The 16,002-nt window shown below is 52.9% G+C and overlaps 1 protein-coding gene and 1 long non-coding RNA gene across 5 annotated transcripts in view; one reads left to right on the top strand and one right to left on the bottom strand.

Annotated features, from left to right (window-relative positions):
* The window catches only part of SGSM1 (small G protein signaling modulator 1), a 74,795-nt gene that overhangs the window by 55,933 nt on the left and 2,860 nt on the right, over window positions 1-16,002 (bottom strand). The gene's annotated exons all lie outside the window — the stretch shown is intronic.
* On the top strand, window positions 4,336-7,415 carry LOC138422788 (uncharacterized). The gene is made up of 3 exons (XR_011250014.1): window positions 4,336-4,441; window positions 4,625-4,787; window positions 5,892-7,415. It is a non-coding gene; the product is annotated as an uncharacterized lncRNA (long non-coding RNA).

Here is a 16,002-nt window from a genome sequence, read left to right as displayed (position 1 = left end):
CCCAGAAGTTAATAGCAGGCCGACAGCCGGAGGCCAGGGAGGAAATGAAAAGGCAATGCCGTGGGAGCCTGCCCAAGAAGGCCACTGAGAATCCTGCAGAAGGGGGCATGGTCTTGCGGTGGGAAGACAGAAGCTGCTGCCCACTCCTGCATGAGTTGGCGGAGACCATCCCCAAAGACTGACCAGCACTGCGGGCGGGGAAAGAGGGCCTGGCAGCCACAGAGAGCCTCTCAAACTCTTAACCACCTTCCTCCTCTCAGGCTGCCAGACATGGTCTTGAGTGTGGTCCACTTTGGAAGGAGACAGCTCAGAAGGACCACGGGGTGGTGTGGAGACAGTGTGGGTGGCAGGGTGGCATCCTGGCATCCAGTGTGACTTCCCAAGCCCGGGCCCAGGAGTCATGCCCTGTCTTGGCGGCACGGAGGCTGTGGCTGTGGTTGGCGCTGTTCTGGAGCCGCACAAACCTGTGTTCCCACCCCGGCTCAGCCACCAGTGTCCTGTGTGGGCACGGTCAGGTCACCCCCCTGCTGCCACTTCAGCGTCCTCAACTGTGAAGTGGAACCTGTCACCCTGCAGGGCTGCGCTGAGGATTAAATGGGACATTGCTGGTGAAGGGGCAGCCTGGGCCAACACACAGTAGGAGCTTTATGGCACTAAAGCGTACTCTCACTTTTTTGGGGGGTGCTTGCTATGTTCTGGGGACTGTTTTTGTAAACACAACCTTAAGGAGGCCATTTCCCAAGTTATTCCCATTTTATATATAGATGGGGAAACTGATACACACAGAATTAGCTAATCTGACCCGGGCCATGAAGAGGTGACAGGATTCAGACCCAGGGCCTGATCATCACTACACATCTGTGGATCTGTGGATCATCACTACGTGAAACTGTTCAGTGTTCATCTCTCCCAAGGAAACCTTGAGCCCCTAGGGGAGTGCCTGGACAGACCCAGGGCCTTTGTTCTAATAATACTTTGTCCCTCTCTGCAGAAGCCAGAGGCCATTGTGAAGCAAATGCTTTTGTTATTTTCCTTTTGTTTTATTATTCTGCTTTTGTTATAAACAGAATATTTACTAACAGTACCTACTAAGTGCCAGGTGAGCTGTATAGTAAGTCTGATTTAATCTGTTCAGTTCAGTTCAGTTGCTCAGTCGTGTCCGACTCTTTGCGACACCATGAATCGCAGCACGCCAAGTCTCCCTGTCCATCACCAACTCCCGGAGTTCAATAGACCATTATTATCCCCTACTTTAAAGATGGATGAAGTGAGGCATGGAGAATTTATATGACCTGCCTGAAGGTCACACAGCCAGGACTTGAACCCAGGTCTGCCTGACAGCCTGTCCTGGAGCCCTGCCTCCAGCCTTGCCCAGTCGTGGGTCAGGTGCTGAGAAATCTGTGAGGCGGGACTCCTCGATGTCTCCCAACTTGGGGCTGGAAACAGGCGTTGAACTAGGAGTCAGAAGACCTGGCTCACCCGGATGTGACTCTGTTAACCACTGCGGGGACCCTTCAGAGGCGGGGGGGGACCTCAAAGGTCACAGTGGTCAGGAAGCTGCAATCCCTCTCCATTTCCATTCTCAGGAGTCCTCCAACGTCAGCTTGCATTCCTCCAATGATGGGGAGCTTGCTCCTTTTGGAACCAGCTTCTCAGATCTAAGGATAGGATGTCGGGAGGCAGGTGAGAGAGGCTAAGAGCTTGGGAGGTGGAGTCACTGACCTGGGGCCAAGCCCTTGGTCACTCACTGCCCGCCTGATGCTGGACAAGCTTCCCCATCTGGAAAACGGTGTGTGTGGGGGTCTTAGCACCCCCACCTCACAGGGCCAACGCGAGGCTTGAATGAGATTGTGGACACAGTGCCTAGCACATATAGGGATTCTACAAACAGTAGTGACTCTTGAGATAACAGTGACGGTCAGGTTCACTGCCTGGCCTGGGGTGGATTTTCATGAGGGTTAGTTACTCAGCGAATGTGCAGGAACTAGGAGGCCCTTTCAGCTCTATTCGGGCGAGCAACCTCAACTTGCTCTGGCTGTGGCCTGGCCCCACCCCTCCCCCACATCAGACCTGGAGCAGCTGCCCCTGCTCCTATGGCCTCACCCTGCAACCACTCAGAAAAATGCCCCGCCCTCCTTCACCCAAACCTCCCTCCACCTGCAAATATTTAAACAGCATAAAAGGAGGATTCATCTCTGAAGGGAGGCAGGGAAATCCAGGCCAGTCTGCACAGCTGGAAGGGGGGCTCCTGGGGGGCCCCCCAGGCCATCCTGTCTCTCTCCTCCTCACACCTGCCACCTGCCCACACCCAGGTACTCTCACGCTGCCCACCTGGAGCCCTGCCAGGCTTCAGAACACCTGCTCCTCCTCCCTGCCTCCCCATGCTGTGCTGTGTCCACCGCCTCCAAGCGCCTGGTGGGAATCACTTGGCCCAGTATGCGGGACTGTCATTAAGGGCTGTGGAAGATACAGGCAGGGGGCCTTTAAGTGGGACCCAGCACACAGTTGCCACGGTGTAAAGGGAGGCACTTTAGTGACGTAAGAACATGGGCTTGGAGCCACCAGGCTGCGGTCAAACGCCAGCTCTGCTGTTAGCTGGGGGAATCCTAGGCCTCAGTTTCCTCACCTGTGAAATGGGGATGATGTTTTGCACCACCTCACAGGGCTATGGGGAGACTCCAAAGACAAAACAGGCACAGCGCTCAGAACTGCCCTAAAACAGAGTGTCGTATGTGGCACCTTAGAACTCATCAGGGCCTGATCGTCACTACACATCTGTGGATTTACCTGCTCAAGTAAACCTTGAGCCCCTAGGACAGTGACTGGACAAGCAGTTCGATATATATTTGGTGATCACTCTGATTATATTAACACTAATACCAGTATCCAGTGCTTATGGAACTGGGTTCCAGGCAGTGTCCTAAGCCCTTTTGATGGATCGTGTTTGCTCTTGTGTAAGTCTGGGGGTGACAAACTTCTTCTATAATGAGTCAGACAGCAAATGTTTCAGGCTTTGGGACAAGGCTGCCACGTAAAACACAGGCTGCCCAGTGAAATGTAAGTTTCAGATAAATGTATATTTAGCATAAGTATGTCCTAAAGAGTACATGGTGCATGTTTTTACTAAAACGTTAATCTTTCCCTGAAATCCAAATTGAATTGGGCGTTCTGAATTTTCATTTGCTAAATCTGGCAAACCTCTTTTCAGCCACCTATGGTCTAAGTGAGTCTCTTGTTTTTACAGCTCTTTGTAATGTAGAAAGCCCTCTCAGCTCAAGAGCCAACAGGGACCCCCGGTTTACAGCACCCAGCGCAGTGCCTGTGGCCCATAGGAGGCCAAAATAAACACCCCTGGAGCTGCCACCTGCTCCTCGGAGGCCAGCGAGGAGCATTCCCACCCCAGCTGGGGTCTCAGGGGGTTGGTGCCTGGCCATGCAGGCGGGTGACTAATGCTGAGGCAGCATCAGCTTCTGAGATAAAGGCCCCCAAGCAGCCTGACTCTTAACTCTGCAAGAAACTCACAGTGGAGAGGACCGCTAAATTAGGATGCCTGGAGGGCCTTCAAGGTGGTTTTAAAAATAACTCTCAGCATGTGGCGAAAGTGGGGAATAGAGGGGAGTGACACAGAGTCCCCCTCAAGGATGACTGGGGTGAGGGGGTGAGTGGTGGATGGGCTGGGCCCCTCTGCAGGCACTCCGGATGCTGAGAGCAAGATGCAGACACTGTAAATCCTGCCTGGAACAACTGACTCCTGGATGTGGGTCCCCAAAGGCCACCCGATGGGCTCACCTCCACGGTTTGCCCACATGGTGCCTTCTGCCAGATGCCCCTCCATGCACACTCCAGCTTGCTAACTGCAACTTGGGCTTCAGCTCAGGTGTCCCCTCCTCCTGGGAGCCTTCCTGGACTCTCCATATCCCAAGCAGGGATAAGTGCGCCTCTTCCACATTCCGCTGACACCTGCCTTCCCCTCATGGATCACATGAACCAAAACGCACTCGTTCACTCAACATTCATAGGGCACCTCCTAGGCATCTGGCATCAGGCGGCGAGCAGATTCAGTCTCTGTCCTCATGGAGGTCACAGTCCAGCTGAGTGGAAAGACGTTAACTAAATCACACCAACCAGTGTGAAGTGAGACCAATTCTCTGCAGTGAAAAAACTTGGTTCTATGAGAACAAATAGCAAGGAAACTGGGGAGGTGGGGAGATCAGCGAGGGCTTCCTGGAGGAAGTGATGCTCAAGTTCTGAAGTACAAGTAGAAATGAACTCTGGGTTTCGGATTCACCAACTGGAAAGCAGAGGGGAAAAGCTTCCTTCTGCTACTGCCCCCACAGAGGCGCCCTGGAGCTCAAAGAAGGAACAGATGTACGGATGGTGTGGCAGGGAAAAGCACTGCACGGAAATAGCTGGCGGCTCTGCATTTTTCAACTTGTTATGGGTGAGGCACACAGGAGGTGAGAGGTGGGAGGGGCTGGAACCGGCCTGATCAGTGGGGGATGGGGAGGGGACAGGAATATTTTGGGAAGCTCCAAAGCACAGACACAGACGTGGGGGCTGGACCTGGATGGGACCGCCCTGCAAATCGTGACCGCTTCCATGTGGCCCCCACCTTCCTTTCCAGCCAAATCCTGTCCCTTCCCAGGCACACAAGCACTCCTTCCGGGTGACTCACGTGACTCCCACCAGCTGACCTTGACTTCCGTAGTCCTCTCCACCTGACACCCTTCCTCCTACCTCCATCTCCAGCTCTGGAAAACCAGCCAGATGCTCAGACTTGGAACCAGGTAACGTGAGCGTCTCACTCCCTCCTGAGATGCCCTCAAGTTGCTGTGATGCTCTGCCCACCCCCACCTGTTCCAGGTAAAGAACCCGCCTGTCAGTGCAGGAGACGCAAGAGAGGCGGGTTCGATCCCTGGGTCGGGAAGATCCCCCAGAGGAGGCAAGGGCAAGCCACTCCAGTATTCTTGCCTGGGAAACTCCATGGACAGAGGAGCCTGGTGGGCCACAGGGGTCGCCAGGAGTCAGATACGACTGAGAACTCACACACACAGAATAACACCCACGGCCCAGCCGTGAGCTCTGGAATTGAACTTCCAGGATTCAGATCCCAGCTAACACACTCGTGATCTTGGGCAAACCGTGTCCCTTCTCTGAGCCTCAGCATTCCCATCCGTACAGCGAGTTCTAGTCATATTAGTGTTACATTACTATTTGTGTTGGTATTGCCTCTCGGGCATAAGATAATACGTTCCATAGCAGTATCTCTTGGCTCTGCCTCTGAAGGCAAAAGAAATAAAAGCAAAAATAAACAAACGGGGCCTAATTAAACTTGAAAGCTTTTTGTACAGCAAGGGAAACCATCGACAGGACAAAAAAGACAATCTAAACAGAGTAGGAGAAAATATATGCAAATGATATGACTGATAAGGGGTTAACATCCAAAATACACATAAACACTTAGACAACTCAGCACAGAGCACTGAACAGAGCGGCAGCCACACAGCAGGTGCTGCACGCATCTGTTTTATGTAAGAACAACCGGCACTTACTTATAAGGGCCTCACTGCGCCTGGCACTGTTTATCTCATCCAGTCCTTGTGGTAATTCGGAAAAATGGGCACAATCACTCTCCCCATGTTACAGATGAGGAAACTGAGTCTCGTTGAGACTAAACGACTTCCCAAGAGCCCAAGGTTTTCAAATGGCAGGGCAGAGGTTCAAACCCATGACTGTCTGCCCTGTACCGAGCCTGGCACGCAGTAGACGCATCCATTGATTCAATAGACACATACAGATGCTTCCTGCACGCTGGGTAGGCGCTTTACGAAAGTGAGCCCAGAGATTCACAATAATGCAGGTATTATTGTTATTATTCTCATTTTCCTAAGGAAGCGGTGGACCTGGGAGGGACAAAGATCGCTGGGCCTGTGAAGAGGCTGGGATCTGAGTCCAAGGTCTCCTGCCCTGCAGTCCCAGGTCACGGTGGGGACCCCAGCAGCCAGCTGGACAAGGCACCTGCTCCCTCAGCCCGGTGCAGCCCAGCGTCACTGGCACAGCCGCGGTCCTGCAGCGCCTGCCAGCTCCACCTCTGCCTCAGCCGTCATCTTTCATCTTCCATCACTCACCTCTCCCAGCTTACATCCTAGTTCCCTCGCTCTGCCCCTCATCGGTTCCCCAAGGTGAATCACAGTCACGAAAAGAAACGTCCAGGCTGAAATGCTTATTAGTAAATGAAGGAAGCCAATCTGAAAAGGCAACATGCGGTATGAGTCCACCTGTAGGACGTTCTCGGAGAAGGCGATGGCGCCCCACTCCAGTGCTCTTGCCTGGAGAATCCCATGGGCGGAGGAGCCTGGTGGGCTGCAGTTCATGGGGTCGCGAAGAATCGGACGCGACTGAGCGACTTCCCTTTCGCTTTTCACTTTCATGCATTGGAGAAGGAAATGGCAACCCACTCCAGTGTTCTTGCCTGGAGAGTCCCAGGGACGGGGGAGCCTGGTGGGCTGCAGTCCATGGGGTCACACAGAGTTGGACACGACTGAAGCAACTTAGCAGCCGCAGCAGGAAAAGGCAAGACTATGGAGACAGTAAGAGGATCGGCGGTTGCCAGGGATTGAGGGGAGAGAGATGAGCAGGCAGGGCATGGACAGTTTTTACGGTCCTGAGAGTATTCTTCCCAGGTGGCTCAGTGGTGAAGAACCCATCGGCCAGTGCAAGAGACATAAGAGATGTGGGGTTTGATCCCTGGGTCGGGAAGATCCCCTGGAGGAGGGCACGGCAACCCACTCCAATAGTCTTGCCTGGAGCATCCTATAGGCAGAGAAGAGCCTGGCGGGCTGCAGTCCAAAGGGTCGCAGAGCTGGACACGATTGAAGAGACTTAGCTCGCATGCACGAGAGTATTCTGTGTGATACTCTAATGGTGGATACCTGTCCTTATGCATTGGTCCAGACCCACAGAATGTACATCACCAAGAGGGAAGCCTAATGTAACTCTGAACTCAGGGTGACAATGTTGCGTTCATGTAGGTTCACCCATTGTTAGCAAATGCCCCACTTTGGTGGTGCAGGGTCCATAATAGGGGAGACTGTCCATGTGCGGGGGTGGGGAAAGTGAAAGTTGCTCAGTCGTGTCCGACTCTTTGCCACCCCATGGACTATAGAGCCCATAGAATTTTCCAGGCCAGAATACTGGACTGGGCAGCCTATCCATTCTCCAGGGGATCTTCCCAATCCAGGGATCAAACCCAGGTCTCCCGCATTGCAGGCGGATTTTTTTACCAGCTGAGCCACAGGGGAAGCCCACAAGGGAAGTGGGGGTGGGGGATATAAGGGAAATCTCTGTACTTTCCACTTAATTTTTACAGTGAACCTAAAACTGCTTTTAAAAATAAAGTCTGTTTTTTAAAAAAATGTCTTTCCCTCAGTCTGCTGCCCATGGAGGATGTTGGCAGGGGTTCCAGCTTTTGGGCAGACATGCTAAGGCACTCCTCCACACCCTCAGTCTGCATGGGCCACAGGGGGCCATCGGGGTCTCGCAGAGCTGGGGTCTGAAGACCTCAGCTAGGACCTTGGCGACCACGGGGAACGGATCAAGGCTTCCTTTTCTGGACTCTCTCTCACCTGCAGTTCCGGGACTGACCTACCTCACCCTCCCCGCCCACATCCTCCCATCCTGCCTGCCACATCCACAGGTAAGGAAGGCAAAGCCCCAGGGGCATCCTTCTGCCAGCCCATCCGTGTGATGGGAGTGAGCAGACAAACAGATGATGAGACAGTCGAATGTGAGTCTTCAGACTCAGGGAGGGGCTCCTCTCTTAACGACCCTAAAGGTGGCTTTGGGGCTTGCAGGAGAAGCAGACACCTCTCCCGACCTGCTGCCAGCCCAGCCCCAGTTAATGGTTTACTGGTGTGCTATAAATAGTGCATATAAATAGGAAACCTGCATTCTTTCTCAAGAGTCGGAGGACTGGCCAGCCAGCTAGCCAGGAAGGAGAGGTGTTCTGGGGCCGAGAATGGGGTTCCCACCAACCGGAAGCCCTGCATGGGTGCCCCCCAGTGCCTGACAAGAAGCCTCCCCCAGTGCCTGATGCTAAGAGCACTTGCCAGGCGGCACCTTGGGGAAAATGTCCTTTCAGCCAATACTCCTATACCCAGTCAATGATGGAGATGGAGGAGCCTTAAAGACAGCTGCCCAACTGCCTCCCGTCCCCAGGGGAAAGGGCCCTAGTGTTTCACATCCTGAGCTCACACCCTGGACCCCCGCCAGCTTTCTCCCGGGTGCCCTGCCCACTTCGTGTGGCAGCTCCCCTGGCAACACTCCCTGTTTCTGCAGACCCTCGGGCCTCGTGGATGAGGAAGCTGCGCACAGACTCCAGACGGTGCTGAGATTCTCTGGAAGGCAGCCTGAAATTCGGGGGTGTAGGGGCCACAGGAAAGTAAGAAATGGAATTCCCAGATGGTTCACACACAGTGTGGACCAGAAAATGGACCAGCCACCTCCAGCAAACCTTAGGAGGAAAAGCAGTGAGATACTGTGTTTAAGGGTTGGCTTAGAATCCTGGTTTTTACCACCTCTGTGACCTTGGGCAAGTCACTTCACTTCCTCTGTGCTTTGGTTTACTCATCTGTAAAATGGGATGATAAATAGGACCTAAATAGTCAAAGCTATGGCTTTTCCAGGGGTCATGTACGGATGTAAGCCCTGGGCCATAAAGAAGGCTGAGTGCCAAAAAATCGATGCCTTCAGGCTGTGGTGCTGGAGAAGACTCTTGACAGTCCCTTGGACAGTAAGATCAAACCAGTCAATCCTAAAGGAAATCAACCCTGCATAATATCATTGGAAGGACTGATGCTGAAGCTGAAGCTCCAATACTTTATCCACCTGATGTGAAGAGTCCACTCAATGGAAAGGACCTCGATGCTGGGAAAGACTGAAAGCAAAGGGAGAAAGGGGTGGCAGAGCATGAGATGGTTAGATAGCATCACTGACTCAGTGGACATGAATTTGAGCAAACTCTGAAGACGGAGGACAGAGGAGCCTGGCATGCTGCAGTCCATGGGGTCGCAAAGAGTTGGATGTGACTTAGTGACTCGACAACAACCTCCCTGCCTCAGGGGTAGGTCCTGTTCATTAAGGATTTTTTAAAGATTACATACGTCAATGGATATAAAGCACTTAGCATGCTGTCTAGAACATGATAGAACTTTCTGGACATGCTCCATCCCTGCGTTGTCCAATACAGTATAGTTGCCATGTGGGGCTATTGAGTACGAAAGGTACCCAGTGAGGCTGAGGAACAGTATTTTAAATTTAATGTTACTTGATTTAAATGTAAATAGGCACATGGGACTAGTTGTTCACACTGGACAGTGCCAGTCCGGAATACAGTAGGTGCCCAATAAGTGCTCACTATGATTACTATTAGGGGTTGTTATTATTATTAGAAGACTCACTGGGTTAGAAATTAGGAGACACCATTTCATTTCTGAGCGTGTGGAGGGTGGGGGACTGTACTGTAGTCATCTTTGTATCCCAGCACCTTGCAGGGTGTTTCGTTTATAAACTTGGTGAAAGATTTATTTAAAACCACAGTGAAGAACACCTACCGTACTGGAGTGTTTGGGCTGTGGACCCTTTATGGGTCCTGAGGAGAAGGGAGGATACCCTCTCCATACGGCAAGTACAGAGTGTTCATACAGTTTCCGGGTTTGCACACCCCAGAGTAGAAATCTCTGACCGGACAGACACCTGCACACAGTAGGTCACCAGGCAGCGCCGGGATCACAGCCAGGCACGGAGCATCAGAGAGGCCGCTTCCACCGTGAGGGGCTGAGCTCCAAATGCGGCGCCCTCCGGCTGTCGAGGTGGACGCCTGCGGTTTCCCGGCCCGGAGATCCACCTCCCTGTCTGGACGTTTCGCCTCGACTCTCCTCTGGGCCCCCTCCTTTACTCTCACGGGGCTGACTCCACACTTTGCCTTCCCAGGCTCGACCAGTCGGAGGAATCCGTACCGCGGCCATTGGCGCAAAAAGAGCACACGACCCAGTTGGTCCCGTGAGATCTAATCCTGAGACTTCCGCTAGAACCACAGGGAAGGGGAAGCTTGGCTTCTGTTGATGCCAAGCTGGCAGATTGGGCCCTGAGAGCGGCTGAGCAACACTTGACCTCCCCATAGAGACAGACAGGGCATAAGGCTTACACAGAGAAAAAGCAGCGCAGAGAGATGGAGACATGACGTCATTGGAACCCCTGCATACAGCCGTACCTAAAGCGGGTCACTCCACAGCTTCCCAAACCCTCGCACCAATATATCCACTTCTTAGCCTCTCTTTCCCTTTCTGTTTTATATTTGTAGGTTTATTTATTTCCTGCACTAGTTTTGTTAGCAAGTTATGATCCAACTTGAAATGGGTGGGGCTGGCTGAAATGCCCAGCGGTGCTGCTTCACAGCTGTGTGCTCTTACTTAGTCTGGGTTCTTAACCTATCTGAGCTTCAGTTTCTTCATCAGTAAAGAGGAGCTGCAGTCTGTACCTACCCTAGAGGAAGACTGCTTTGTGGATTAAATGAGCCAGAGCTAAGCACTTAGTGTTTAATAAATGGTAGTGGTAAAGATGTCTTTATTTCTTTTTTTTTTAAAAAGAAAAATAATAGCTGCTCCAATTCTAATTTTCTATTTCAACCTAATGCACTAAATAATAATTAGAGGAGAATTCACTGAACACTGCAAGTATCACCAAGCCCCTTGATCTCCTGGGACTTCAGTTATCCGATTTTTGTATGGAGGTCTACTGCAAAAGGTCCTGTCACTGTCCTTTACAAACACCCAGACACTGAATTCCTTCAAGATTTTGCAAAGAAAAATCACCAAATAAACCTCCAAGCAAAAACTATTCATCTCCTATCTTCTTGCACCACTGAAAGAAAGGAAAATATGCCACCCACACCCACTCGAGTCCAGCCCTCCTAGCCGCCTCACCCAGGGGCTCACAGTGCCTAAGCAGCAGGGCCGGCAGGCTCACGAGGGTTTCTGACCTCCTGAGGCAGAGGGAATACCTCCACTGGGGACCGAGGAGCGTCCAGACACAGAGGGACGCTCCAGCTGCCCACCCCAGGATGGTGATGCCATCAGTCAAGACTCAGCTTCCCGGACTCCTACTCACGGGGCTCAGTCCCTCTGGATCCCCAAACATGCCCCTTCCCCATCCACAGCACCCCTCCTGTGGCCCTGGCCCTGCCCCTCACCCCCGTAGCCCCAGGCTGACCCAAGAAGGGCACGATCCCACGCTGAGGGCACCTGCAAGTTCAGTGTGACCAGAAAGGGCAGCAAAATGTCCTTCTCACGCTGAACTGGGTTCTATCTCACTCTTAAGTGGGTGAGTCAAGCACCGTGCCTGGTCCCTCCACAAAGAACCCTCCGGTGATAGCACAAGAGAGCGGTGGGTGATGCCCCAGCGGACTGATACACGAGGAAACTCAAGTCCGAGAGGTTCCCGCAGCCCCTAAAGGGCAGGGCTGTGACCTGAACTCAAGGCTGCCTGCTTTCAAAGCTTGGCCTTATCCCCAGCTACACACTTCCGGTGTCGCTCACAACCACATGTGGGTTTGGGCTCCGCAGTGATACAGAGCAGGATACTGGAGCCAGACCCCCAAGAAGTACCACTGACAATCTCCATGACTGCAGGCAAGGTACTTGTCATCTTTTGTGCCCCAGTATCCGTCTCTGTTAGGGAAAACATTTTATCCACTTCAGGGGGCACTGAGATCCTTAAGTGAGGTCACTCATATAAAATGCCCAGTAAATGCTGTTCTTTTTTTTTTTTCTTTCTTTTTAAAATCTTTCTTCCATTAGAATGGCTTTAGTCAGCCCTTGTTTTCCTTGAGTGAAGGCTCCCTAAAAGTCTTATCAGCTACTGAGTTTTTTTTTAATAAGTCTTAAATACAGACTTGGCAAATTCAGAGTAGAGAAAACACGGGGGAGACTTGGCTCTCGGAAAGTGATGCCGGCCAAATCAGATGGCTGGAGGTTCTTAGAATCCGCTTAGAAAGCAGAAGAACGAGACAGGGAGAAGGGGCCTGGTAGGAGGCCACAGACTGTTAGGGTCAGCGTGGGGACAAGGACTCGGGTGTCCTCACCTCCCATCCTGGGGTCTGCAGTCAACAACTGTGGGCCCAACATGGCGAGGAGGCAGAAATGCCTTTTCCTACGTGCCAACCAGCACCCTCTCCTGAGGCCCCCAGGAGGTTACTGCAGGGGGACCCAGGCAGACTACACTTAAGCAGGAAAGCCAGCATCCCTCCCAACACACCTGTCACGTTGTCCCCAAGCCCACCACTATCAAAAGCTCCAGGAAGCCGCATTGCCAGATACACGAAAACAAGCATCAAACCGGGCCACGTGCAGATATGGTTGCATCATTCATGAGCACTTCTGCCGTCTTTAGCCTGAGAACACAACACACATGAACTGATTTGAGTCAACCCTGCTAGCATCGGAGCGCCCCCAGAATATCCCACCCAGTGTTCCTGCTGTCATCCCTTCCATCGGGCCAGCGTTTTTGGAACCTGCACTTGGCCCGGCGGGGGAGTGTGGGGCTGTGATTTCCGGCCCAAGAATGGAAAGCTCAGAAAATATAAGATGGGAGTTTCCTCTCTTGCCTAACCACTTTGAATCCTCATTTGTCCCTCCATGTACTGCCCATCTGGCAGCCACGCGTAGGTGAATTCACACTCCTCTCGTGATCAACGCCTCCCCGCCCCCCACCCACACCAGCTTCCATCTCACTCAGAGTAAAAGCCCAAGCTTCTGAGGGCCACAGGCCCTGCACGACTGGCAGCCTGTTCCATCTCCTCCTCCTCTGTTCTTTTTCACTCTGCTGCAGCCTCGCTGGCCTCCTGGCGATTCGCTGATCCCCTCTCAAGGCCTTTGTGCTTGCTGTTCCCTCTGTCAGGGACACCCTTGCCACGGATGTCTGCCTGGCAGGACTCTGCTCAACATCACCCCGTCAGAGAAGCCGCCCTTGAGGGTCACCTCTGGAGCCCGCTTCCCACCAAGCTCCACCGCCTTTCCTGCTTTATCTTCCTCCCAGCTCCCGCTGCTTCTAATACCTATTTATTATGTATTTATTAAACTTCGCAATAGAGCTTCCCAGGTGGTGCTAGTGGCAAAGAACACATCCGCCAAAGCAGGAAACGCAGGTTTGACCCTTGGGTCGGGAAGATCCCCTGGAGGAGGGCATGGCCACCCACTCCAGTATTCTTGCCTGGAGAATCCCATGCACACAGGAGCCTGGTGGGCTACAGTCCATGGGGTCACAGAGTTGGCCATGACTGAGCACAGCTTCTCACGAACATGTGAGCAGGGATGTTGTTTTTGTTCGTTTCTCAACCTTCCTGCAACAGTGCCTGGCACCTAGTAGATGCTCAAGAAATGTTTGTGAAAAGGAGAGAGGAAGTTTCCTTCTAAGAACTGCCAGAAAAGGTCCGTCTCGGCCCTTGCTGCCAGTTGAAGTCTCCTGAGGTACAACTCCAAGCAAGACCCTCCCCTGCTTACAAATCTTCCAGAGCTCCCCACTCTCTGAGGGGGCAGACGCTGCAGCCAAGCATTCACAGCGCTGCACAGGCTGTGACGCATGGACCTCTCCTGACTCATCTCCTTCCCCTCCACACATCGGAACCCCCAGCTGGCTTCTAGGGACTCTGCTGAAGCTTGTGGTTCCCAACCTCTGCCCTCTGGGAATGAGGGGCCATGAGGCCGCCCTCCAGATCCTGGCAAAGCGGGATCTGAATCCTGGCTTCTCCACCCGCCAGCCGTGTGACCATCTCCGTGCCTCCAGTTCCTCTTGTATCCAGCAGAGGAGGTGGTAAGTCTCCCTGTTAGGGCTGTCTGTCATGAGGGGTGAAGGAGGTAAGCATCTAGGGACCACTCAGCCCAGCTGTGCTATTCTGACCTGGAAACTTCCTCGTGACGGGGGCTGTGCTGTGCTTTCAGGATGTTGAGCACCATTTCCGGTCTCTCCCCACTAGATGCCAGAGCATCTCCAGCTCTGACAACCGAAGACGTCTCTAGACGTTGCCAAATGTCCCAGTGGGTGGGGGGTAAGGCTGCCAGATTTAGCAATGCATATTTATTCCAAAAGACTATTCATTGTTTATCTTAAATTTGAATTTAACTGTGTGACCCATGTGCTATCTGGCAATCCTACCTGGGAGGCAAAACTGTCCTTCCTCCTTCCTCAAGAGCCCCTGGGTTAGAGGGACACCACCGCAGGGTCCTGTTGCTAACATCCCTGTTTTCCTTCTTGACTTCCTCCAACCTTCTCAGCACGTCCCACCCTCCTGCCCTGATCGCCCACTCAGGGGTGGGGAGGTTCAGCTCCCCAAACAAGCCCGGCTCAGCTGCTGTGACGATGGCCCCCCCGGAACAGCCCTCGCACCAGGTCCAGGAAGCAGAGCTAAACGTGGCTTCCCTCTCATCCCCAGACTCTTTCCCGGGGTCTCTCTGCAGACCCACAAGCCCCTGCCTTCTCCCCTCCAGTTAAGAGGCCAAGCAGGCCCAGCCAAGAGGCAGGAAAACAACGCAGTTAGTCACTTCGCTTCTGTTATCAACCCGTGTCACGTGGCTGGCTCCTTTAATGGTAGTCGTCATGGCAACGGGAAGCCAGTCCCTGCTGCTCTGGGAACCAAAACAAAATTAAAGGGGTGGAGGTGGGGAGGGGCAAGGAGGGGAGGGCTAAGGGAGCCAGGAAGGAGCCAGGAGAGAGTGGCTGGATTTGACTGGAGGAAATCATGCTGAGGCCATCCTGTTCCCAGCTGTCCCTGGGGAGGGAGACAGTTCAAAAAAAAAAAAAGAGATTCCTGTCCTGGAGAAGCTCAGGCTAACATGGTGGGTGTTTTCACATGGTTTATACTGACAGGTGAGTAATTTTCATCCCCATTACGAATAAACTAGAATCCAGACACGTGTGAAGGTAAAGACAGATGCTTGTCCAAGATTGCACAACTGACGAGCAATCAGTTTCAGCTCCTCCCTCTTCTTTCCATATTCCTCATGTCCTCCCCACTCCTTTCCTCTTGCTTTTAGGATAGGACCACATGGTCTGCCCCCTCTTCGTGCAGCCCTCTGCACTCCAGCCATTTCCGAGTCCCCTCTCCCACCTCCCCGCGCCCATTCCTCCAAGTTTGTGGTTCTCCCTCCAGCTACAAAGTCTTGGTGTGTGCAGTTCCCTCTGCCAGGAATCGTTTTTCCACTATCTCTCACCACCTCATACCTTCACCTAAAAAGCCTACTTATCCTTCACACAGCTTCTTAAACACCACTTCCTCCAGGAAGCCTTCCTGAGCCACCTGCATGCAATTACATCTGGATACATGCTCTTGTAATGCCAAGTGATGCTTGCTTCTCCTCTAGACCTTGGTGCGCAGCCTGCAATTACCCCTTTAATTACATTACCCCCCAGGATGTCTGTCAGGGTCTGTCCACCATACTAGAGTGTCAGCCCCGAGAGGACTCAGCCGATCTAGTTCACCGTGGGATCCGCAGAGCCCGGCCGAGTCAGCATTCGACAGAGCTTCCAGCCCCACAGCCTCTGCCAGCCTTTGTGGCTTCAGTGGCTCACACAAAAGCTTGCAGACCCGCCTGGCTTATCTACAGAAACTTGCTGTTAAGTTGCCCCGTTCCAGAAAGAAGGATGGGAGGCACCTCTGCGACAGGCTGCGACAGGCAGGGATGTGGCTTTGAACCCAGAGGGTGCAGGGAAGGAAGACTTGACTCCTAGTTTTCTAAGCAAAGAGCTCCCCTTTGCCCTCCCATTGGAGATGCTCCCCGAGGAGGTGGTCAGAGGAAGGAGAGAGGAGGTCTACTTTGGAGGGGCGTGTGTGTGGCTGGATTTGTCTCCATACCCTTGGCGGGGGGTACCCATGCTGAACAGGGGGCTCAGGGACAGAAAACTGTTCCCCTTTACTGGTTCTGTGCCCCTCCCTCTCTTGCTCCCTCTCTC

This window comes from Ovis canadensis, chromosome 17 (assembly GCF_042477335.2).
Source record: "Ovis canadensis isolate MfBH-ARS-UI-01 breed Bighorn chromosome 17, ARS-UI_OviCan_v2, whole genome shotgun sequence".
Taxonomy (NCBI): domain Eukaryota; kingdom Metazoa; phylum Chordata; class Mammalia; order Artiodactyla; family Bovidae; genus Ovis; species Ovis canadensis.
Note: the sequence above shows the minus strand (reverse complement) of the source record. Positions and strands in the feature narration are given on the sequence as shown.